The 26405-nt window shown below is 39.4% G+C and overlaps 1 protein-coding gene across 3 annotated transcripts in view; it reads right to left on the reverse strand.

The window, feature by feature from the left end:
* The window catches only part of sgcd (sarcoglycan, delta (dystrophin-associated glycoprotein)), a 413854-nt gene that overhangs the window by 317742 nt on the left and 69707 nt on the right, over positions 1-26405 (reverse strand). Inside the window, exon 1 of one of the 3 annotated variants that reach the window (XM_005472310.4) lies at positions 20459-20940. The exons of the other annotated variants lie outside the window; for them this stretch is intronic. The gene's annotated coding sequence lies outside the window, so the exon portion shown is untranslated. Of the gene's footprint in view, positions 1-20458; positions 20941-26405 lie in introns of those variants that run through there. 3 annotated transcript variants of the gene reach the window in all.

The following is a 26405-nucleotide window of genomic DNA, read 5'->3' on the forward strand; positions in this document are numbered from 1 at the left end:
TAGAAATGGTGCTAAGTGGTGCAATTCATTCAGTCTTGTCACATTCAATTTACCTCTTTTCACATTTTGCTGTTCTTGTCATACTCTTAGTGTTGGTAATTGCCTCTGCAATGAGAGTGCACATTTGTGAGTTAGAAAGGCAAGAGACACCTGGCTTTTCACCTCAAATTTTCAAAGAATAATCTTTTAGATGAAGATGTTATCTCTTAATCAATGCACATCCATTTTGTCAAAGTTTAATGCCTGTTTACTCCCAGGAGACTATTACCTTCCCTCGTGCTTTTAAAAAGATGAAGGCAAATAATCAACCTATCGGAATATTTCTCCACCGAGTCAATTTGTTAGAAACCCTAAAAGCAAAGGAATCTTCTCAAACAAAAGTTACAGATTGAAGAATGTTTGCACTTGAGTGCCAAGGTTAAAGCGAAACCGTGAGGTGCTGCAAGATGGGAAACATGCACAGAGAAACAAAATGCCAGCTGTATCTTTGGGAGAAAACCACAAAATGTATGGAAGCCTGGGGGTTATGAAGAACTCTCCTGTACTTTCACTACAGGGTCATCATCTGTCAGTGTTTGATGGATGTTTGTTCTTAGTCAGAAGAAGGGGCTAAGATGTCAGAAACTTCACCAGTGGGCAGGTCTGAATTGTGCACATTCAGAAAACATGTACTGGAACCAATGAGCAAAAACACCTATTTTGTAGCCCTGTCCTTGCACAAGCATGAGCTGAAGACTACATGAATTACTTTGAGGTTCTTGAAGCATCACTTTCGCTAGAACAAATAACAGTTCTTTCTGTGCTTTCAGTGCTCGAAGTTGAAGTTATAAAAACATGTTTAGCGCCATCTTCTGTCAGTACGGAACGTGACAGCATGTGGTTGGTTGGTTCCAGCTGATAGCTAACATAAATTAATGTAAGTCTAACTAGGAACAGAATCAATAACTCAGAGAAAATGACAACACTAAAACTAAAAATCAGTTTTAGTGGATCACTTTAGTGCTGCTCCTGGCTGTAACAATGAGTTTTATGCTAAGAAACCGAGGATATACTCTCCATTTTCACTGTCTCTTTAGCAGGAAGTGGCTGTTTGCTGTTTGGTTAGCTGCACTCAAACCGGAAAATCCAGGACAATCATTTAACACGCTCTCCTCCACACAGTCCTCATTTATAAAGTGCTTTACAAAACAGAACATTACAGCTAACAGCTGGATTTTCTCTTTTGAGTGCAGTTAGTCAAACAGTGAACAGCCAGTACTGCTAAAGAGACAGACAGTGAAAGTGGACAGTATATCCTCGGTCTCTTAGCACAGAACTCATTCTCTCAGTTGGAGGTGTGCAGGTAGTGGTGTGCATGCAGCTGGTGACTGTGGTTGAGGTGAAGCACCTACATGGACTGGGTGCCATGCAGGTCTCTAGACATGGTGATCTGGATCCTCTTACTGTACAACCCATAGTGGGGCAAGACTTTACACATGTCAAAAGACCCCAAAGAGGAAATTGTCTCTCCATGTGTCAGGGAAACCACAAACCTCCTGTTTATGGAGGGCAGCCAATCAGAGGAAAGGTGGTTTAAACGGAGAGGAGCTAAAACTGCTTATTTTAGACAAAATAAACTAAAAGGCTTCACCAAAGTCAAGTGAAATATAAACAGGGATTATTTTTACTGAGTCTTAAAAATCTACCATATGGAGGTAGAAATCAGTAGCGTTTGTCAGGACAAGCAAGGCAAGCAGTGCTTATCCACTGAAATATAAAAAGACACATCAACTGAACATAGAAAATCAAAGCAGTCCCTCTCCTTTTAGCTCAAGTGTTTTGGCATAAAGCGTCACTCATGCCTGTTCACTCCATCCATTACATTACTGCCATCTCCTGGCCATAGTTCTTGCCTCTGGAAGCAGGATTAACTTAGCTCAACAATGAAGCCACTGAAATCGGTATGAGGTAGCTGTTTGTAGGGTGTCTCCTGTTAACCGTGCCTGAAGCATGCTAAGCTAGAAGGCCATCAGCTAGCAGCTGGTGGGGCACGCATATAGTGGATAAACCTCTGGTCCCTGACAGGAGACTGATGGGACATTAGCATGACAGGTAAGCTGCCGCAGTGCCTGCTTTGACTGCTCTTGGATCAGATAGCATCTGCACTTTGTGTGCATTATGATTGTGTAACAGATGAGTTTTCTCTTCTTAATTTTGGACAGCATGTGTGATATACCAAACTTTTAATGGCACAATTAGCACATTAGTACTTAAAGCTTTAAGTAGTAAGTATAGTAAAGGTTTTGACTAATGAGAGAGAGGTTAACTCCTGCTATGTCCAATTTAATAAAACAGACAACCAGTCATGAACCGGTGCAGTCTCCACAAACAGATTAGCATCTCTGAGAAATCACTTAATTGACCAAGTGTACAAAATTCAACCAGCTGTTTTGCTAAGACACCACCTTTATTTTTCATGAATTTTGAAACAGTGCACTTCTTATCAGTGTAGATTTTCACTGTTAACCACGATAAATGCTCAAAGCTGTTTAATTCACCTGTGATTTTTAGTTAGTATACCTTTTTCAAAGCAAGGTGTAGTCCTATGTTTCTGAGCTCAGGAACAACCTATTTTTAGAAATATGTGGTGTTTGCAGGAGAGCCACTCCAAACATATGATTTTATAGAGTGTCAAAAACAAGCACTTCATACTCCGTTTGTCTTTCTATAAAAGTCACCACACATGGTTGTTATGGATCAAAGATGAAGTCAAGATGTAATTCATATAAAGACAAAAGAGAAAGTGATCCACAGAGAAAATATTCAGTAACAGAACAGTCAGAGCAGTTTGAAATTTGAATAAAAATATCAGATTTTACCGAAGTGGTGTTTGTTAAAGCTTTATGGTATGCCCTGCTTCTGAAGCATTATATATTATGCCATGTGCCACACAATTTTAATCAGTTATTAAAAGATAATAAAGAACCTCAGTTCAGCTAAAAAAATAAATAAAAAATGACTCACACAAAAGCTTCAGCAAACACTTAAATCATATTCATTTAACCTAGTTTAACTTTATATTTTCCCCTTGGCCCCACATGCAGTGACTGTATGCCCCACAGCTGGAGAATGACTGCACAACAGAATTATTTCAGCATCCTATTTTCCAAGTAACATTATTCATAGCTTTCTGAAATAACCACACTCCACTGTAATACAAGTCACATATCAAGTTATAGACTAATGTAGTAGCCTTAAACTGATATTACAATTTTGGACAGCAGTGACAAAATGCTAGTTGCACATGTAAGCATACTGAGTGGCAAGATCCCAGATTTCTTTTACCGTTAAGGAATGGTTTACAGCTTCATCTCCTTCAGTTTTTATTTAGTCATTTTTTTTAATTGGTTACTTTTTAACATATTCTTTAAACTATTGGTAGGTAACCCCAATCAAACTGCAGCTTTTAGACTTTTTCCAGTTATACACGGAGGCACCTTCACAAAATACAAACTCAGTGGAGAGCTGTGAATTGTTCCCTCCAGTGAGGCCACCACTTGAATTTGTTCTCTCTTTCTAATGTTAATCACCAGTGGACCCATGCTCATGTTATTAACAGGCATGACTGGTTCAGGGACTTTAGCTCTGATTTCAGGCAGTCATTCACAGCTCTCAAACAAGTACCAAGCCTCCAAGTATGTTAATGGATGTCATATATAAATAATGAAAATAATCTCTTAAGTTTGCAAGTCACTGATGAGCAAAATCCCATTTTAAATGTAGCTATTTTCTATAATAGAACACACCTTGGGCCACCTTCATAACACAGATATGATGATCTGCAACATACTTGGAAGGTAATGAGTCTGTAAAACCGATAAAGCACCCACACTTTTAAATTAGCTCATTTGTGTTCTTTTTAAAGTGTAGATGTTTGGATTTCCACACTTATGTATGTTGAAATAAGTGCACTGATTTCAAAGTACATTATGCTTGACTTGCATATAAATGTTCAACAAAGAAGTAACTTGTTGAAAAGTGACGACAATAACAGGAATTCCTGGAGTAGCCACTTGTGGGACACTACGACATGGAAGTAAATCACACATGCTAAAAATGTTTTACAGCCTTGTAAAAATAAGTTTGGTCTTCACTGGTAGTTTCCCCATTCATAATTTTGACTGCCAGCAGTTAGCTGTTTGGTTTGGATTCATAACTCAAATAAATCTCCCGATCATGTTTGTGATGATGTTGCTTTTTAAAAGCATTTTTAATGGAATTATTAGACAAATAATGTGCACTGTTGTGTAGTCCAAGAAATTTGTGCTTTAGTTTTGGTGAGTAAAATTCTCGTAGATGGAACAATTGAAGGGATGTTACAACTCTCAGGTCCCGTGTGAGGCCATTGCTTCTTTTTCTGGAGTTTTTGGATAATAGCTTGTTGGGAATCGCCTTTTTCCATGTAAAAATTACTATTTTTGGCCTCTCAAACTGTGTGATCTTTAGCATTTTTTGTAAATTCAATTTAAAAATGGCCACAAATGGTGTGCTTTTCTGACAGGCTTCTAAATAATGTGCCTAAAGATACTGGTTAAAATTTTTTTTTTTTGTTATGTGCAGACAACACCGCTTCAACTCTTGAGTTAGGTGCATATTTTCAGTACAAGGTTATTAATGGGTTAATAACCTTGTACTTCATCATTTTAATATTTTGAATCAATGAACAATTTAATAAGGGTGATTTATTTTCCTCAAGCTAGAAAAAAGAAAGATTTGGTGAATACCAGTGTCTCCTCAGAAATAATTATTATTGCTACTGAGCTTCACCTTGAATCCAATTAGACTTACACCTGATGTTGCCCTATTTTAAAAGGAAATCAAAGACTTGTTCAAAGGTTGAATCAAGCTACAAACGGAGGTTAGATTTTTCAAAACTCCTGTTTATACACTAAAGAATAGTCAGTGTATTTGTGAGCTGCTTTGAAGAAAAACATTCACACAGTGTTATTTTTTTTACTCTATATTTCCTGAACACAGCTTTCCCAGGAGGATCCAGCATTTCAGAGCAGACTCTGAATGACATTCAAAGTTGGTTCTTAAAGTAGCTCTCTACTCTTTAGGAGGAAAAAAAAGTCAAAAGTCCACCAAAATTAAAGTTGTCTTTAAAAAGTGAAAATTCCCAACATGTCATAGCTGCATACTGTGAACTATTTAAACAGCTGTTTACTATGTTAGAGCGGTCCTTTATTAATTTAGGTAACGAGGTAATGAGCTCTCTCAAGCACAACAAAAGGTTCCATTTTAATGTCAAAGCAAGTCTCAAGGTTACCTAAATGTTAAGATATGGAAATGATATTAAGAAACAGGAACTAGATACAAAGGCCTTGACAAATAATCTTTGCCTGAAATGCTAATTCCTCCCCTCTGGAAAAAGACCAACGTCTGCCTCGGTCACTTGCAAACTGCACTGCAAACAGGCCAAGGGCAGCAAAACCGAGTTTCTGCATTACCCATCCACAAACACAATCTGATGTGATCTGGTAAAGCATATGGTGCATAACAAATAATATGAATTAAAATTTATATCACGAGTTGGCAACACAGCTGAAGTCCAATCTTTGCAACCATCTTTGTGGTTAGAGTTTAGGCCATCTAAAAAAATTGATCTGCATGGTCTATTTAATGGTTGAATACCAACTGGCAAAACTTCTAAAGACTTTTTTTGTCTAAAGACAGAAAGTTCACCTTCAGCACCAGGTTTTCTCCTCATCAAATATAAAAGTCTTAAAAGGATTTGAAGTGAAGCTTAATAATGTAAATAAGGGGTTAATTGATCTTGATACCTTTAGCAAACTCATAAAGCCAGTTTATTAGAAGAAAGGTCTCATTTATTTGAACAGGTAGCGGTGGGGGCAACAGCAGCTTTACAAAAGAATCTTGTTATAAATTCTAAACTGACTGTTCTTCCTTAGTGAGCAAACAGAACACCTGCCGTTGGGTTAGAAAATACAAAGTATGAGGCGACTAACCATCGCCAAAAACAGCTGCAATCTAAAAGCTGGACATTTGCATAAGACATTTTTTTCCTGCTCATTCTGTCCTGTTGGTGAAAAGACTCTGGGGGAACTTGGTGACTTTGGATGGGATTACTACTTCCTCTTGGGATATACAGCTTTCATGGCTGGGAAAGGAAATGTTGACCTGGCCAGGCAACTTTCTTTTCTCCTCTCTTCAAATGTAGTGGTAGTTGGCCAGCTTTAGCGCTTATGAATGGTTTTTATTGATTTATGAAGTGATTTATCAGAATAGACTTCATGATCTTACATTAGGTGGCTAACTGCAGTTATAGACTAAATTATGGAAATTATCATTTTATTTAAAGGTATATCTTACGTACAGTTTTTACATGTTTTTTATGGTTGTTCTAGCTCATAAATGTAACAGATCCCTGGGCTCTATTTTTCTGGCTACCAGTGTAAAAATGTAGCAATTTGACAAGTGCACAGATCATTAAAGGGAAAACTGCCATTAATGTGTGTGGCTGGTAGCTCACTAGTTAGTCAGGTAGAGTAGAAAACTGCCATATAAGAACCAGCCCATTTACCAGACCCAGTCCAGACCTTCTGTAACAGAACAAAAAAGTTGGCCCAAATCAGTGGTAAAATGGCAATACCTTAAATGATACTGCCAGAGTGACAAACTGTGCTACCCCTTCAGGTACAAGAACGCACTTTGTTTTCTGAGAGCCTCGCCACTACGAATAATTGTTTCTGCACCCAACTTAAGTTGTTATGACACAAAGGTGACAGAGTGCACAATGCACTGCCTTCTTTTACAAGTTAAATATATTGCTACATATTTATTTTCTCTTTTAGTGTGACACAGAAGGAAGTATAGTCGGCTATAAAGCCATTTTTAAGTGACAGCAAAATACCTAGTAGGCCTGAAAGCTGTACAGGCTTGGCAGCCTGTAATTACAGAACGCATGTTTGGTTGTGTATGCATTGAGGACGGGGGGTAGCGTTCCAACACTTAAAGCAGCATTCAAAACATCTGTCATAGGATAAACCTCTGTCAGTGCCTGCTGAGAAGTTAATAAAGTCAAACTGTGGCAAAATGAGATTTACGTCCCCTTTTGTTTCCTTAATAAACTGCCAGGAGCTGCATTTGACTGCTGCAAAGTCAGATGAAAATGAAGATCATGTTTTATGTAATAACTTATAAAGAAAAACGAGTAAAAAAAATAAAAATAAATAAATACAGACAGAAGTTACAAATAATACTATCAGTGTTTTCCTAAAATCTCTGGTGGATGCACAGTTTGAAAAAAAGATCACAGTTAGGTTATAGATCAGCCACCTTTTTGTTTACCACTCCATCACTGAAGAAAATGGGGGAAAAAAGGGAAAAGTAAAGCCAGAAAGAGATCGTGAGGGGTAAACACAAAGAAAAATGAAAGAGGAAGAATGAAAATGGGAAAAAGCCAGACTTTTTCTTTCTTTCTTTAAAAAGGGACACAGAAGGAGTGAGACGTGGTGGAGCGAAGCAGGTCTTTATTTACACTGTAGGATTTATGGCGTCCTGCATATGCTGTGTGGCATGGGAGCCGTCGCCTCCTGGCCGGAGGAAGCAACATCATTTCATGCTCGAGTGCCCGCTGCGCCGTCAAGTGTCCTGCCAAAAAGTGCACGGCTGCAGAATATCAACAAAATCCCCTGACCTTTTCCCCAACAACTGCTGTGTTCATCTGAGTCACAGCACAGAAAGGCCTCTCTCTCGTTACACTGGAGCCTCTGTCTCCCTGCTGAGCCTAAACGCTCGCAGCCAACATGACTCTCCCATCACATCTGAGCATGTTACCGCCTTAAAGAGGTTTTTTTTCATGACGCTGGTCTCTTAGGAAGAAATGAATGTTCTCTCTGAAGCAGCACACACGATTTTCACGTTTTGGATGCATAGAGCGCACTGAAGGGAGCAACACCCTTTCTATCATTTAGTGCTTTTATTAATGTTGCAATATTATTTTTTACCCACTTTAAAGAGAATATGTCTGGGGGATTTGCGCAATGTGATTCAAGTTGGGTTGTAAAGGCAGACGATTCATTTTTTCTTTGGGTCTTTTCATGGCATGAGGACTTCAAGTTCACATAACCACCAAATACCTCCATTTTTTCAGATATCTCTGGTGTCTCAGAGATGCACACAAAGTCTTATTTGGTGTTGGTAATTGTAGGTTACCAAATAGTTTTTCTTTATCTGTGTCTGTTAGCAGGACCTTTTTACTTTTGCACTAGGTTATGATGATGCCATCCATTTTTGACGATTCTCACGACTGCTTAAACCCGATGCACACAGCACTGAACCAGCAGCATATGCTCTGTGAGACACCTGCAGCTTTGACGGAAACAGTTTTTGTCGCTTTTCTAAGACCCCAGACAGACAAACAGAAAACACTGTTACACCAATACCTTGGCAACCACTGTTGCTAGGGAAAAAGTGATTGTTTTAGTTGCTAGCAAATCTCCCCAGTTGCCCATAGTTTGCATTTAAGACAATGACTTGTGCCTTACTGCTTGAACCAAAACTTTAAACAAACTCTGTTTCTAGTTTGTGTGGCACTTTTCACAGTTTTGGTTCCACAGTAGTGTTGGCAGTTGGCAAGTGTTGGACACAAGTGGTTGTCGTCCATATAAACCACGATCACCGATGGCAATCTGCCAGCTGCAAAGAGGGTACTACACAGAGACAACTGACTTGTATACAAACATCATTTCTACTTGTCAAGTTGTTAAAAAAGGTTGACATAAATTGGAAATGGAGATAGTAGATTGCATTCAAAGTAAAAGTTTAGTTTGAACATGAATTGTCTTGGTTTCCAGTTTGTATTGCACTGTTCAGTTTCAAAACTGCTGAGCGACTAGTTTGCAGACAAGTCGGCATCTTCCATACAAACCAAGTGTAACTACACAAATCTGATTGTGATTAAAACTATCACAAAGGGGTTTTAGGTGAAGCCCCATTTACCTCCGTACAACCAAGTACACCTAGTGGGAACAAGGAACCAGTCAGCAGCCACACACATTTTTTTCTAGCAATCTGTGGCAACCACAAACCTGGTCTCTAGCTTTGAGTAGCTGTGCCCTAATGAGAACTGGCCGCTAGGACTATCTTTAGTATCTCCAATATTCAGTGAGACCCAAACAATTAGGTGTACTTGGTTTGAACCTGCGATAATTTAATAGATGTTAAAATTATGGTTCAATTTCTGTCAGTGGCGATTTAAAAATTGTGATTTGTTGTCCATTTATTAATCCAAACATAAAACTGTAATTATGTATTATTTGATTTCTTCAGGACAATTATGGGGAGTGGCACAGGAAATGAGAATGTTAGCAAAGACTGCTCAGTAATAAATGCAAATGATCTTCATCTGAAAAATTTTTATGCATTACTTTTAGCTAAGTTTTGTTTTCCAATTCAATGACCTGCAACTCTCCTAAAATATCTGAAAATTTCTGGCTCTCAGTAAATGATCAACACTGTATAGAAATTAGTTGCTTTGTGATTTTGTTGTGCAAGAAGGAGCATTGAGTCAGGTTACCATGATTTCTACCGAAAATGCAGAAGCGCACCAAGGGTAGGAAAAAAATAAAAAGGCAAAATGCTCAGAGATATCATATTCATAGCATGCGTTGTCATAGTAATGAGCAACCACAACAAGGCTTTGAGGTGAATATACCACATTATTTCAAAAGATTTTATTTAGATTAACTTGTTTTTTAACAAAAAAGTTAAACTACTCATTAGTGCTTTAAGTCCAGCTGTAAGACAATGCAGATGAAATGCAACATAATTTCTCATTTTTTAATTGCCTGCTTGCGTAATAACAGGACACCTGATCTTAAATAGTCAAATAGAATGCAACCATCACTGTTATTAGTTCCACCTTTGCTTGACAAGTCAAAATGTCTGCCCTGGGGGGGCTTTATTAATGTCATCAGGCTTGATGGATGACCAGATTTGTGCGATAATGAGGCCAGTAGTGGCTCCACAGTTGTTACAGCAACATCACATCTGACATGTCTCCCAGTTTCCATCCTTTCATCTTCCTGCCTATAATCTTTCCCCTACTCTGAGGTAAGCTTTCAAAATTACAGAGGTCAGGACTACATATATGGGGCCACATAACCCAAGCTATTGTTACTTCCCTGATAACCAGTACCACAGCACCCAGTAGTATCGTAAATACCATTGTTCATTCAGATTTCTCTTGTTTATGTATTACAAGTAATGCTTTGATTTGCTCTTGATGACCCAGAAGAGGACAGAATATAAAGTGCAGAGGAAGCAAGACAATTGTTGGTCTGACCCTAAATTTCCGCTCTACACCACCGGGGCGACATCCTCACAGTTCTGCATTCCCGCATACCAGAGAAGGAGAAAGCCACCCAGACTCAATGTGGAGGGGATGGGCTTTGTCATTTATGATTTACTGGGTTTCTCTGCACACAGCTGCTCTGTAAAGGTCATCTTGTGGATTTTATTGGTGGCCATGCTAGCTTGTTTATATTCAATGAGCAATTCAAATGCCCACACCACAGATATTAAAAAGAAAGAGTTAAATCACAATGACCCTTTTGCCAAAACGTTTACATTTCAACTGACTTTTTGACTGACTTAAACTAATTTTACTTTTCTTATTATATACACTCAACTTAAACATGGATCTGTCCAATGTCATATAAAGTAAATCTCTCTAATATGGATTATTTTGAGTAGCTATATAAAAAAGTCTTTTTCATGAAAATGTCATATAAACTGCACTGTAGCCATTTCACTTAGTAAAATGTGTTTTTCTTCAATTAAAGCCAAAAGCCTGCAAGTGTTTTAGTCTTCTTCACCATTTGAGACTTTTTTCAAGTATACAAAAGTGTTTCTTTGTATGAACACTGGTTTGATGTTTATACGTCTTTTGTTGAATCCATCCCACACCAGCCTGCCAACACCTTTTGCCACCTCTTTTAAAATTCTCTCCTGCATTCATAATGCTCTCTCCTGCATTCGGCTCTGCACCACAATGATATCCAACAAAAAGTAGCTGGATGGCAGGTCTGGCCAAGAACAAATTCCATTATGGTTCGCTCCAACAAAACACACAAACATTGCAGTTTCAAAAATGTAGAACCTGGATTGCAATGCATTACAAGTGGGTATTAATACAACCTTACTCACACTCTCCTCGGTGTTTGTTTGGGCTTGGTCTACACTACAGCCTGGTGCTCATTTATGAATTATTCCTCTGTTTGAATTGTAAGAAAACATTTGCACAGGAAACATTTCTGGACTCTCCCCAATAATAGCACCACACCACACTGCTAGTACTCGCAAAGACACACAGCCATGGACATTAACGAGAGCTGAATCCTTGGAGCTTGAGTGAACGCACATCCGAGTGTTGTTTGGTTCAGGTGTCCCTGGCTGCCACACCTGGACCAACTTCCTCGCCTCTGCCATGTTTGCTCAGTGATAGCAGCCCAGCCGTGCTTTAATAATTACGTACACAGATGGTGCTGGGGATGCTGCTGGTGCTCATGTTGGCGGCGGTGGTGACGAGGCAGTTTTTATGTGATCTTTTTTCCTTTGCCCTTTCGTGCTTTGTACTTTTGTCTTTTGTCTGACTTTAGGCTGCAAGTGTACATTCATCATCTTTTACACCCCATGCACTAGACTCTTAGACCATTTACTACCAAGGCACAGAATGTGTACCGTATGGATGCTTGTGTTTAATTCTGTGACCATGCTGTGCAGCTAATTTCTAGAATAAATCTTAAGATTCATGGCCACATGCAGCCGATAACACAGTCTTTCCATGAGTCTTTTTTGTGTTGCCATGTATTACTAGAGGATATGGATGTTTTTAATAAAGAAAAAGAGGTTTTGAAGTTGTGATCATCCAACAATAAAACAAATGAATACAATTTATTGGTGGAAAATATCAGTTTTCTACACACTCTAAATAGACGCACACATGCACATAAAAGGGGATGGGCAGGTCAACAAGCACAGCACACTGTGGGGCTCGTATTACAAAACGTGTTGTTTGGACCACAATGATGATGCATGACTGCTGCTCACATGGTCCAATCACATTCATAATAGAGGCACTCTAAGAAATAAAGAAATATGCAATCAGAGGATTGGGGAATGATGCTAAACAGCTTGTTTCACACAAATGATGCATTGAGCAGTCAATGTAAGACAAATAAAGATTAGTTGAAGCTGTAAATCACACATAGCTACTCTATTGGAGACCACAAATATAATTATATGCGCATAAGCATGCTTTAATTCAATGAAATGTAAGATCTCACAGCTGCTTGCAAAAACCTTAATATATACAAACACCAGATAATATTTGTTACATGAAGAAAGGAAACAATTGATGCTGGAAGCATCCCGGAGGACAGGAGGGAGTCCTAAAGATGCAGGAGAGGGCTGCAGAATAGCAGTCGCCTCGAGCGCTAATATAATATCACCCGTCTGTCCTCACGCCTTGTCTGACTGAGGGCCTTGCGTGACCACCACCTAATAAAAACACAAGGCAATGACTAGCAATTCCAACACCTCTGTGGCAGCATCTTCATTCCATCAACATCCCCACCACTGTCAAAGACATCCCCTCCTTTGCAGTGGTTCAAAGTTGTCTGAAAGTCACGCCTAGAGAGCAAGCTTGGGACTCGGAAGGAAGTTAAGAGGCCGTGATAACAGCATTACATGCCTCACCACCAACAACAACAATTGGCCTCCTCACCCATGAGTATGCAATACTCCAGCCAAGTGCCAAGGCTCCGGGCTGGGAAGCAAGGGCATGGAGCCCCCGGGAAGCCGGGCTGGCAGGAATTTGTGGTTTGGGCGGTAAACCAGTGGGCTTGGGGTTCATTGGGAAGGTCTTTGTGCTGAAAGAAGTGATCGAGATTAATGCCAGCACCCACGGGTGAGCAGACCCATAGTAGGTGAGGCTCTCTCAGTGCGGCCAGCCTCACTAAAGACACTCTGCTGTCCTTGAAGTGCGTGATTATGTGGCATGTTGCCCCAAGCTGATGAGAGAAGAGACAGAGCATCTAATCGAGACTAACAATTGTTGCGTTCTCAATTTTAGTCCCATAATTCATGGAAATGTGCCTGGGGAATGTCCCTTTGTCCAATTCTTCCCTTTCTCTACAGCTTATGCTTTCTTATAGCTTTTGGAGAATGACTTTGGGTTTGACTTTGCCTGCTTTCCCCCCATTCTTGATTGTGTGTTGATGAATTACATCTTGTTATATCATTTCCCTTGTATTTATTTGTCCGTTTGTTTGCCTCTTTTCCGGCCTGCTCATTCATTTGTATAGGGGGGCAAAAGGGGTGTGTGCACTGAATTGATAAGTAGCTGCAAGTGGAACTGACAAAAATTAGAGGGAAAGAGAACAGAGAGCTCTGCTGATAGAGAGAGAAATAGATTAAGTGGTTGTGGAGGGGAAGTGGAAAGTAGAGCGACATTCTGGGAAATTTGGGAGACAATGAATGAAGAAAAAAGGCGAGGGAGTGTGGCTTTACCTGCAAATGAGTGGATATACTGTCAAAAAAAGAAATCCTTCTCCACTATCTCATTTTCTCGCCTGTTGCAGAAAGAGTCCTTCCTGGCAAACGACTCTAAATCCTAATGCAGAACTGATAGAGCCGTAAAATGAAAAATAAAAATACAAGTGAATACCAGCAGCATGGCACCACAGTGCTGAATATAGCAAAGTAATAATTCATACTACAGTCTGTTGGGGGAAATTGAAACTCTTTGAAAGTTTCTAATAAACGAAGGCTGTCGTCTGGCTTGCTGAGAAGTTCCTTCTCTAAGCTATAACGTTCCAAGAGTCTGTTCAGGTACACTGGAGTGAAACACCAAGGCACACAGAGAAAGATAGCAGCAGAAACCAACCTGCTCTCACAGAAATGTGTGAAGCGTTTCAATCCAGTTGTCATTCTCAGGACATCAAACACATCTGTCGGATGCCTAAACCACAGACTATATTTAACACATGGACAGAGCTTTGCTTGTCTGAAAAGTTAAGCCGTACAAGTGTTTTCTCTCTAGAAGCTACCAGAATTTCAAAAGAGTAAAAGTTTTTAATTATTAACTTCATTTATGGCCTCAGAAAACACTTAAAATTAACAGTGACTCTGAATTTAAGTGTTTTGGAATGCAGCTTTGATTTGGTCGCATTCCGAGTCTCATAGAGGAGAAAGGAGGGAATAGTTTACAGCTCGCCCACCTTGTACTAGACAAGCAGCCATAGTGTGAGCGGCCAGTGCTCTCTCTTCTTAAAACCAGAACTGAACTAAATAATAATTAATGGAGTCTATACATCAATCAAGTTCCCAAAATGCGACACAAACTACCACTGGTAGACAGCCTTGTGACTCAGTACTCTGCCACCCTGTTACTGCTTTTTAAAAGAGGTTTTGTTTCTAATTTTGCCACAACAATGTGTTTTAGCATCTATGGCTCTATTTGGATGAGAATTAATTGAAGACTACAAGTTCTTAACACCACCTGACAATGAAGTGGCATTTAATGTCCCAAATGACAGGAATGTGTTAAAAATGTGTTTCCACTTGTGTACTCTTATTCCTGACATCTTGAACACGTATGCCTAAGGTGGCATGGATTGGGTCGATCACCCCCCACATCTTTTCCTAATCACTTTTCTTCAATCTACACGGCTATAGCTCAGGAGGTAGAGTAGGTCATTTACTTATTGGAAGGTTGATTTCTGGCTGCTCCAGTCTGCATGCCAAAGTATCCTTGGGCAAGATTCTGAACCCCAAGTTGCTCTCTGATGCATCCATCAGAGTGTGAATGTTAGATTGAAAGCACTTTGGTAGAAAACGTATGAATTGGTGAATGAGGCATGTTGTATAAAGTGCTTTGGGTGCTCAAGTGGAGTAGAAAAGCTATGTAAGAACCAGCCCATTTCCATCAAGGAAAGATGTGACTGGGAAATCAAAAGGGCCTTAGGAAAAGATTCCAGATGATCCAGTTTGCATTTTTTGATGCTGTCAAAATCCAAAATTGATCGATTCATTTTGATCATTTTAAATAAGTTAAACATAACCCATGTTACAAGTCATTTCACAAACGCAGACTACTTCATACAAACAGATGACAGTAACTTCCCAAGTCATGGCACAGGCTGGAAAACACAGCGGTAATGCACAGAATGGTTTGCATCACTTTTCAGTCATTTCCAAGAGAAGCCAGATATGTGGCTTTGAATTGTGGGATACCTTCGTCTCCAGTTTCCTTTCATAAAGGATGGTCCAGTGTACTGTCTGCTAAAAGAAGCAATAAAGGAAGCACTGAAACACCTCTCCTTGGGCTACAACGTGGATATCATCTCAAGCAGAACTGACAAATGGACTCCAACCATGGTGTAGTTGTCATTCAGCAGACACAAAGTTAGATTTCGTTATTTCAGCTTGAAGATGTAAGAGCAAAGTATTCTGTGCACTGAGAAAAGTTCAAGAATTCTAGAGTATGAAGGTCAAAACCTTACAAAGTGACATGTCTATCAAGTTCTAACACATAAAGGGAAAAAGACCTAAGTCGTCAGGCTTTTTCTTCACCTGCATCAAGTGGCAGACAGAGTTAGCTTTCACAGTATCAAAACTAATGTGTAACTTTTAAGAAGTAGCAGCGTGCAGTAATAATCCAGGTGAGCTCCAGGATAAATGCATTACTGAAGCCCTGTACAGTGGCTCCCACCGACAATCTTGCTCCAGCAGTGACGTCGTGATTTCTATCCCTTCAAAGGCAGCAGTGTAAGCCTGTGGATTTGTCAGGGTCCCACTAGGGTCTTAGCTGCTGGTCTTATAGGATTCCAGAGTACTGGTGGTCCTGGAGGACAGCATGACATTACAAGCAGCCAGGTGCAATAATCCACTTTCTATACGAGCCCATTGTGATAAAGCATAAAAAAGCCCCTTTACACATGTCACCAAGGCAAAGCTCCTCTCTTTCATTTTGATTCTCAAACAGAAAAAGACTACACAGCTGCAGATGTCTGTAAAATCATCTACTACTGTATTAGTTTTTTGTTTTTTTTTCAACAAAAACAAGGGTCTGAATGCCAGAACATTCTTTGTGCAGCACCGTGGTTATAATTGCAGTCTGTGTTAGAATGTTGGACACTTTGTAAATGGTACACTGTCCACCCCTGTTTTTGAGATAGTCAGGAGCAAGCCAAGCCAAGCATGAAGGGATTAGATCAGGATTAGAATTTTACAATTTCATATATCCATTTCACTCAACTGTGAGGTAAAGGGGAAAAAAGATACTGTCAATTTCTGTACACAGCTCTGAAAATGTGCACTCCTTTTCCCCAATGATAATCAAACCATAGCCAACACGCCCACCTAAACGAATGGCGGTCTGAAGTCGCTGTCTGTGGTGCTGAAATGCTTCAGAGTCAGATTTTACATTTACATTTTTCAGAATGGAATAATTTGCAAATCTTATAAAGCCATATTTTATTAATAGAATAGAAAAAACATTAAATGCTTAAACTGAGAAAATGTACCGTTTAAGGGAAAATAATGCAGATGCAACTGGACTGATAAATTTATCAGATGGTGTTGTTGTGCCTCTTTAGTTTGCTATAAAGCAAATTCCTGTAGGACCACTTGGCTATGTAAAGAGAAAGAAAAGCATTCCATCCTCTTATAAACAGAAAATTAAATTAAAACAATGAAAACCCAAATCAGTAAGTGGATCCAAACTTTTCACTAGCACTAGATTTTTAATAGTTCATATGCTTTACCCCAGTAATACACATTGCAGTATTTATGTACTGTTTGAGAATGCAGACATGCCAATCAAAGTTTTTACAGGATTCTATGCTGTCCTGTGAAAAACTAAATACTACTCACTACATCTATAAAAGCATATGTTTTAACAGTGTGCTGGTCCGGAGCACTCGGGTGTCTGTTAACACAATGACTCATTAACCCTCGCCAACTCACCCCAAGGTCGGACTGTGCATGGCTTGTTTGGAAGGGCTGTGAGGAGAAAGAAAGCCTCTTCTCTCTAAAAACAACATGGCAGCACGGCTGAGGTTTGCAGCAAAACTCAAACAACAAACAATGTCCTCAGATGAGACCAAAGTGGAGATGTTTGGCACGGTGCCACGTTTGATGAAACCCAAACAGCAAATCATCACAAACATCTCATACCAACTTGTCAGGAGGACGAGTGATGATTTGGGTTTATTTCGCAGCCACAGGACCACCTGGGCATCTTGCAGTCATTCAGTCGACCACGAACTCCTCTGTAAATCAAAGTATTGTGAAGCCCTCTATCTGACACCTAAAGCTTCGCTGAAATTGGTAGGACCATGATTCCAAGCACAGCAGCAGATCTACAACAGAATGGCTGAAAAAGCTTAACAATGACAGAATCAAGGCGTTTTAATGGTTCAGAGTCAGTATAAACAAATGCCCACCAACCTTGATGAACTGAAGCAAAGTTGTAAAGAAGAGTGAACTGAAATTGTGATAAAGTCATACAGAAAACCATTACTTCAAGTTATTGCTGCTAAAGGTGGCAGTCCAAGCTACTGATTCATGGGGTGTACTTAGTTTTTCACAGGATTGCACAGAGTCCTGTGTAAATGCTTTCATATTTTAGGACAATATTTCACAATACAGTCTAGGTAAACAATAACCCTGCAGACACTTAAGAAATCCTCGTCTCTTACATGTCTGCAGAGCCGACGACGGTGGACAGCTGACCGTATGCCATAGTGAACTATCATCCAAATCCAACAACATTCAGATTCGTGTGTAATTTTTTTAACTTAAACAAAACCACACGGAATACCTAACAGTTAGAATATCCCCGCTAACATGGAGGAAGATTAATGTCTGAGCAATAAATGCTGAAAAATGCTACTGGCTGTTTACAAATGCTTTCCATTCCGCTTTTTACTCCAAGTGAGCCATTTGTCACAAACCAATATGCTGAAAATTACTGAATGAGCATGCTGCTGATTTCAGACCACGGAAAAAAAATACAGGACATATTTGTGTGCTGCATGTGTGCAATAAATTTGAAGGAGATTGCATTGTCACCGACTGTATTGGATTCAAATATGCTTAGCACTATTAACATTAATATCCATCATATATTAAATATATCTCTTCCCATGATACAGACCTGCGGGGATTAAATTATTCATTATGCCTATTTCCAGACTGGAAGACAAATGCTTGGTTACTGAGGGGAAAAAATAAAAACCTAAAATAGGGTAAAGAATGAAGAAAACATGTCTCCGTTTAGACACTGCTTATTTATTATCAGCATTACAAATATGCTGCTTAAGACAACAGCTTTTGAGAGGGGTAGATGAACCACTTAGTCACCTTTTGTCTCTCCACTTCATTCCCACAACTTTACAACCTGGAATATACGCTGGTATTGGCAAGACAAAAAGTCCATGCATTTACTTCCTTCTGCCTATCCAGTTCAGGGTCACAGGAGGGATGGAGGCTATCCCAGCTGCCATGGAGCATGGGGTGGGGTACACCCTGGAGAGGTCACCAGCCTGTCACAGGGCTGACACAGAGAGACAGACAACCATTCACTCTCACTTTCACACCTATGGATTCACTAATTAACCCAACCTGTGGGAGGGAGGGAGTCTGACTACACAGAGAGAACATGCAACGTTCACACAGGGCCTTCTTGCTTTGAGGCAACAGTGCTAACCATCATTTCACCATCCTGCCTGAGTTTCAAAATATCAGAAGCAAACCATGTTATGCTATGAAGCAAGTTATGCAATGCTGCTGACAAAAATAGGTTCTGAGTGATGGAAGGGCTTCTTTTATGTTAAGCTCAAGCACTATTTCTCCTTTTTTGGATGCTGATATAGAAGAAAAATAGAGTTGAGTTGAGTTAAAGCATATCTTAGATGTAGTAGCTTAAACTACTTGGTTTATGGGAAAATCTGCCACAGAATGACCAATCAGCCATTAGAAAGCACTGATTGCCCTGGTGGCCCTCAAAAGGACAAAGAAGGCCAAGCTCATCGAAATAAATATCAATGTTAAATCAAAGATAGTTTCTTATTTAGGTCAATGTCATTCTATTGTTCATTTCTACTGTAAGTTAATCAAAAAATTCTGATTAAAGGGCAGGAAAGGTGGACCCTATTAATGGCAAGCAGTGAACGGATGGATCTGTACTGACAACATTTAAAATGTGGTTCGAGTAACATCAAAGGTGTTGAGGGAAGCACAGGATTTGATAAACTGATCATTTTACTTGGAAGGTGCAAGTTCAAATGAATTGATCATCATTTAACTACCACAGAAAGCGTGTAGTACAGGATCCAAGAGAGTACAGCGTACCGAGTACCTTTTTGCTAACTCACGGCCTTCCCTTTCCCCATGGTAAAGATTGTATTGATTGAACACTGACACAGCAAACGCTCCAGACCCTGCAAGCATCAATCTGTGCCTCTCACATTCAGCTGATCATGAGGCAAGGATTTTCTCTGCACCATAATAACCACTTGTCTCTGTAGCCAAAGGGTCAGAACAATGTATAACACTCACCTGTTTAAAAAGTGGCCGATGGCGCGATATGGCAGCCTCGCCTCTGTCAGTCTGCCCCAGGGCAGCTGTGGCTACAACAGTAGCTGCCTCCACCAGTGTGTGAATGTGAGAGTGAATGAATAGTGGCATTGTAAAGCGCTTTGGGTGCCTTGAAAAGCGCTATATGAAATCCAATCCATTGTTATTATTATTATTAAAAAGTGGTTTGAGCTCTTTGCGTCACTCAACAAATCAAAATTACATCAAGGCACTGAATCCATCTGAGAGATAATAACATGAAATATCACAAACAGGTCAGGGCTTAGCATTATTATACTATTATTTTTATTTATAAGAGTTAAAAATAAAGGATGGCCAATTTCTTCACGTTCTTGTCTGTCACAGACTGACCTCTGAGTACTCATCTGAGCCCATATTTATATCATTTGAGTGTAAAATGAAACAAGTAGAAATACACTAAGAAAAAAAAAACAGGGTTTCACACAAAACTCAGTTTCAGGTTTTAACACCTAAAGGGTCAAATGTCACAGTTTTCTGTTTAAATCATACCCTTCACATCTTAGAACGCTCAGCTCAAACCTAAAGAGATGGACTGAATCCGACTGTGATACTGAGGACAATACTGTAGACAGTTGTGGTCTAAAGCCTTGAGGCGACTTTTGTTGTGATTTGGCGCTATATAAATAAAATTGAATTGAATTGAATTAAAGCTTCATGTGACCACTTTAACGAGTTGAAGAAAAAACAAGAATTGGATGGACAAGAGCACGACTGAGCTGTTATGGTGTTCTTATGTTTGGGAGCCTCACCTTTACTCTTCTAAACATACCTTTTGTCATTGTGCCCAGCTAGCTCAGTCTTTGTCTCGTCTGACCATAAAACTTCTCCAGAAGGAATTTAGCTTCTTTATGTGGGCGGCTGTCCAGGTTGAAGGTGTTGTATTTGGAGCAGGGGATTCTTTCTTGGTGTGCGCACTCCCAATTCAAGGTCATTTAAAATTCATTTCACTGTGCTCAGTGATACTGTGCTTTCAGGAGCCTCTGGTTCTGTGCTTCCTGGGTTGCTCTTGATCTTTCTAACCAATTTTCCCTCATCTGAAGGCGACAGTTTAGGTCTTTCTTCCAGACTCTGGGAGTGACACCTCTCGGTGACTCGCAGCAACATACAATCTTTAAAACTGATAATCCTGAAATCTGAAGTTATTTAGAAGTGTGTCCAAGACACTTATTCTTACATCTTCTGAGTTCTTTGGGCTTCTTAGTACTGGTCAGTCTAAGCAGTGCAGTCAAACCAATTCTTTTCATGCAGTAAAAGAGAAACAGCAAGCTGTAATCAATTACTATTTCTAACGAGAAGTTACTAGGCCTTAGTGTGTATGTGTGTGTGTGTGTGTGTGTGCGTGCGTGTGTGTGTGCGTGCGTGTGTGTGTGCGCATGCGTGTGCGTGCGTGTGTGTATCTTTATGTATACTTTTGACCTAGTGTAGATTAAAGAAAATAAATAAATATAAATAAAAAATAAATTCAAACTTGTGCACCACAGTCATTAAAGATGCTGCACAACCATTTCACCCTGGAAAGAACAACTCAAATACATCATTAAAAGTTCAAACATACAATGAGATTCATGCTCATGATGAGAGTATCTAAACGTTAGTCTTATGATAGTGATCTCTCAATCAGAAGATGCAATGCCTTAAAGCATACCTTTCTTTATCATACTGTACTGTAAGCTGGACCATAGTTTCAAAAGTAAGTACTGTATTAAATAAGACTTAAAAACAGAAATAAAAAAAAACTTATCAGAAAAGTGTTTATTAATCTCATAAAGTGCAAAGAATTGTTATTTTCCGACTTTTACACAATCAGGCATCTTTTTTCAAGGAGACTCTCCGACCTGTAGTCCATCAGGGTTTTCTCCACAAAAACTAGATGTTATTAAAAATATTGGCTGCACAAAGTCTATGCTCAAAATCTTACAATGAGAAAATATAAATGTGGTTTATCAGCTAAAGTAACCTCAGATAAAATCAAGCACTTCATAGTTTCCTTGAGGACAACGGAAAACAGTCAATCTGTTTGGCTGCAGAATCACACAGGTGAAGTAAAGCTTTGGTTACTTTTAGACATCTGATGTTTCTGCCAAAATATTCTGGACAGGAGAGTGTAGCCAAAGGCTAGCTTGCATTTTGGGGATTAAAGCCTACATGTAGTTGTTAAATTTTCATTGCTGTCAGAGATCAACAGCTGAATGAAACTGGTCAAAGACTATGCTTTAGTATAGCATTTTAAGTCTGACTATAGCGTCCAGAATAAAAAAAAGAATCCTCTGAGATTATGATGGGCCCCCTGCTGAGTTTCAACTCCACAGCATTTTGCAGAAGAGTTTTTGAAGCCTTGTCTACACAGGTGTTGGCTGAGCTGCACGTTAGCAAAGACCAGAGCTGCTGCTGCTCTGGTCTTCATTGTGCATCCAGACAGAAGGCATTCAGGCAGCATATTAAGCTGAAGGTCACCACAGTTATGTGCAATAAATAAAGGTCAAAAGTCTAAAAATAAGCCATCTGAAATATAGGCTGTAGCCATTTGTCCATTGTGCCACCTGTGTAGACAGTATCCATTCCTTTAAACATGTCGATTCTATGTGCAAACGTTATCCTGCTTTCCAATCTGCTGAAACCAAAAAATGGGGAAAAAAAAGAACTCGACAGTTTTTTGTGACAAAATGGAAACACTCAAACTAAATTTGAATGAAATTAAGATCAGCACAATTGCATCTTGTTTGTTTTCACCTGTAGCAGCTCTGTTACCCACAGGCTGGATGGTCACCAAAGTCACACTTTGAAAATGCAACATGAGTGGCTCAGCAGGTTTTATTTCACTTACTGGAAATCATTAAAAAAAGGCAGCCTGTTGGTGTTTAAACAACTTCTGTTGTTTAATTGTGCTTTAGGTTGTAAACAAAATCGACATGAAAGTCAACACAAAGACATTTTTCATAGTGCATGTTTGAGGTATATGTTTTATTTAGTTAACATTCCGTGGGCTATAAACTGAACTGAGAGGATAGAAACAAAGTATCGATCCCTCACTCCGATAACTGAGAAAACTCCAGTTATGACCTCTATATGACCTCTATGAGAATGCCATTGGCGACAGTGGGAAGGAAAAACTCCCGTTTAACAGAAAAAAACCTTGAGCAGATTTAGGGAGGGACGGCCATCTGCTGCAACTGGTTGGGGACGAGGGGAGAGAGTCGGAACAAAAGACACGCAATCAAACTCGCATTAGATCTTCAGAGAATTGTGTCTGCAGCAAAATGCATAAATTGGCAATAGAACAAAACAAACAGAACAAATTCAAGACAAAATAACTGTCTTAGAGCACAAAGGCTATTTTTATAGATTTTTTGCAAACTGATTTTGTTTTTCTTTGAATTTCTCAAAATTAGATATAAACAACAATGCCATCAGTATCACAGAGGAAATAAAAGCTGGATGAGATCATTTCATAATGGAGATCCTAACTTCAAACACAGAATAGGCTCTTTCAGCTGCTTGCCCTGTTTCTCTCACACCACGAAGCACAGATAAATCCATAAATCCGGCAGGAAGCATCAGTTTCATTACTGTGAGCATCAGTTACAAAGTTCAGTGTGAAACACGCTCAGGAAGCCACAGCTTGTGTAACACTAGCAGTGGTCTGAAGCGATCAGCCGTACAGGACAGTTAGCGTGGAGCGGTGAGGGTCAGGGCACCATCACTGAACAGGAGGATTACTATTCGATTTGTGCACTGATGCTCAGGGACGCGGGAGAGGCAAAAATCAATGATTTAGAAATATAGATGCAAATATTACAAACAATAACGCTGCTGATCGTGTTTCTTTGGGACCTGCTAAATAAACCTCTCCGAGCTCTAGACTTGTGTAACAGTCTATATTTAGTCGACGTGCAGCTGCAGAGTTTCTTCCTACCAAGATTGAAATCTAATTACAACATTTTGGAACTTAATGATGGAAACTGTGCTTTTGCTTTCTCACATTTCCATTTTAATTTTCCAGGTGCAGCTTTCAGCCATGAGGCGGGCTCAGGTGTATGCTCACAATAGCCCGGTGCTCAGAAATCCATGTCAGGCAAAATAATCCCATTTACTTCATTAAAATTTAATTTTATGGCTTCATAATCAAAGCTTTCCCACTAACTTGATGTGATTCCAGCCAAGTCAAGCAGCTCATTGTGTTTCAGACACAATGAGCTGCTTTGCTTGACTTTTTCACATAATCTGTTTGTCGAAGGGTTTGGATTTTTGGTGTGAGTGTGAATCGACACAAATAATGATGAAGATGATGAATGATTAACATAAACACACTGGCCATTTCATTAGGTACACTTGTTCAGCTGCTTTTTTATTTAAATATTTAATCAGCCAATCACATGGCAGCAACTCAATGCATTTAGGTATGTAGACATGGTCAAGACGACCTGCTTAAGTTCATCCTGAGCATCAGGATAGGATGCTCAGTAGACTGTTGATCTACTGGGATTTTCCCCACAGACACAGACACACATTATGGTTTACAGAGAATACTCCAAAAACAACAAAAATATCCAGTGTGGGGCAGTTTTATGATGCCAGTGGTCAGAGGAGAATGGCCACACTGCTTCAAGCTGATAGGAAGGCAATACTAACTCGAATACCACAACCGAGGTATGCAGAAGAGCATCTGCATGTGAATTAGCAACATGCTGAACCTTAAAGCAGAATGACTACAGCAGTAACAGACACTCCTGTCAGCTAGGAACAGAAAACTGAGGCAACAATTCACACGGACTCACCAAAACTAGACAATAGAAGATGGTGCCACATTTGAATGGTAGGGTCAGAATTTGGTGTAAACTATATGAAAGAATGGATCGATTCTCCCTTTTATTAACAGTTGAGGCTTATGTTGGTGGTGTTGGCATAATGTGCCATGTCACAAACTTAAGTCATTGAAACTTGGTTTCTCAAACATGACAGTCTGTTCACTGGTCTCAAATGCTCTCCACAGTCCACACAACCTTTTAATGTGGTGGAAGAGAAAAATCACATCATGGAGATGGAGCTGACGAGTCTGTGGCAAATGTGGGATCAGAGTTCACATCATGTCGATCTGTTGTCCAAAATCTCTGAGCAACGTTTCCAGCATCTTAGAATTTGTATCACAGAAGATTAAAGCTGAAGGCAAAAGGGTTCCCAACCCAATACTAGAAAGTCGGTGTACCTAATGAAGTGACCACTGAGTATATATATGAACATATTATTTTTAACATTCAGAGATAACAAGAAGGAAAAATCTAGCTGTAGAGTACAGACCAGATTTTCATGTTTCCAAGCAGTTTCATTATTATCATTATATATTTCTCCATTTTTTATACATTATTCTTATCAAGAGTTTAGTAGTAATTTGGAGGTGACGTTATATAAAATGGCACCTGTAAAAACACAATATCTGGGTCCTTTGGGGTTAATTGAGTTTTCCATATTGCATATTGAAACCACGCACACTTTAAAGGATCTGCCAAATGAAAACTCTCTTAAAGTTCTTATCTTGCTTTGTTGAATTAATTTGAGGTATTATCACCGATCCTGTTATCTCTAACATTTAGTCAACATGATGGTAAAACACATTCAAAATAATTACAAGAGTGAATCAGAACTTCCCCAAAACAGTTTGAGCAAATACATAATAAATCTCTTCTTTGCAACACATATTTACATAGGAACACAACCAGACGTGTTGCACTGATCAGTGCAGATTGATTGCAGCGTGGCAATCTGTCTGCATTTATAAATGGGATGGCAGTTACTTGCACACCAGTCTGCCTGAGAGGGATTGTAATCAAGTTGGAATCCAGTTGTTTGGGAACAAGTTCCCTCCTACCTGGTGACCTGTGCAACCAACTTGCAATTGAAAGGCGTACCTAGATTGAGGATGTTGAACGCTCAACCTCTGGTTGATCTGTTGGTTGCTGCAATTACTTGCACTCAGCTGTCAAATGCAAAAATTAAAAAAAAATAAAACCACTAAAAGCATGTTTAAGTCCCTTAAACGTGCTATTCATTACCTTAAGTTACCTTACTGCACATTGTGATCTAAGTAAACACATCACTTTCCTGGTGAGTTTGCACTAACAGGTGGGCATGGATTAGCCTCTGTTTCTCCTTCAGACCCACCTGTTTAATATTCCATTATGGGCAAGTGATAAACACTAAAAAGTGAGCTGTTCAGTTTCTTTTTACCCTTTTGTGAAAAGGTACATTTTTCCTAAAGTCAATAATAGCATCCTAGTATTTATTACTAAATGAGATCACAGGAAATAAGCCTTCTGAGTTAGCAGACCAATGTTAGTATTACAGTCATGCCTATTTTCAAGACCAAGATGGCAAAAGCAGAAATTTCTGGCTTCAGAACAGTAGTAGGCAAACCAAAAGTAACAATGTGGCGTATTCATGACTGAATAAATAATCCTTGGGGATGATTTAACTGCATTTGAGCAGTGTTGTTTCTGTGGGAATAATTTTGTTTGCATTTCCAGAAGACTGTGGTGAAGCACTAACATTTTCATTTCTCTCTTAAGAAGAGATGCTAACCAAAGGCGCCCACCCCTAGTTAAACATGCTTTACCAACTAATTTACAGACTTTAAAATATGACAGGCTCGTTTTCCTCTTCTAGTACACTCTATTCTTATTAAACCTGTTGGTTTGGAAGCCATAAGGGGAAAGTAACTGAGT

This window comes from Oreochromis niloticus, linkage group LG10, assembly GCF_001858045.2.
Source record: "Oreochromis niloticus isolate F11D_XX linkage group LG10, O_niloticus_UMD_NMBU, whole genome shotgun sequence".
NCBI classification, from domain to species: domain Eukaryota; kingdom Metazoa; phylum Chordata; class Actinopteri; order Cichliformes; family Cichlidae; genus Oreochromis; species Oreochromis niloticus.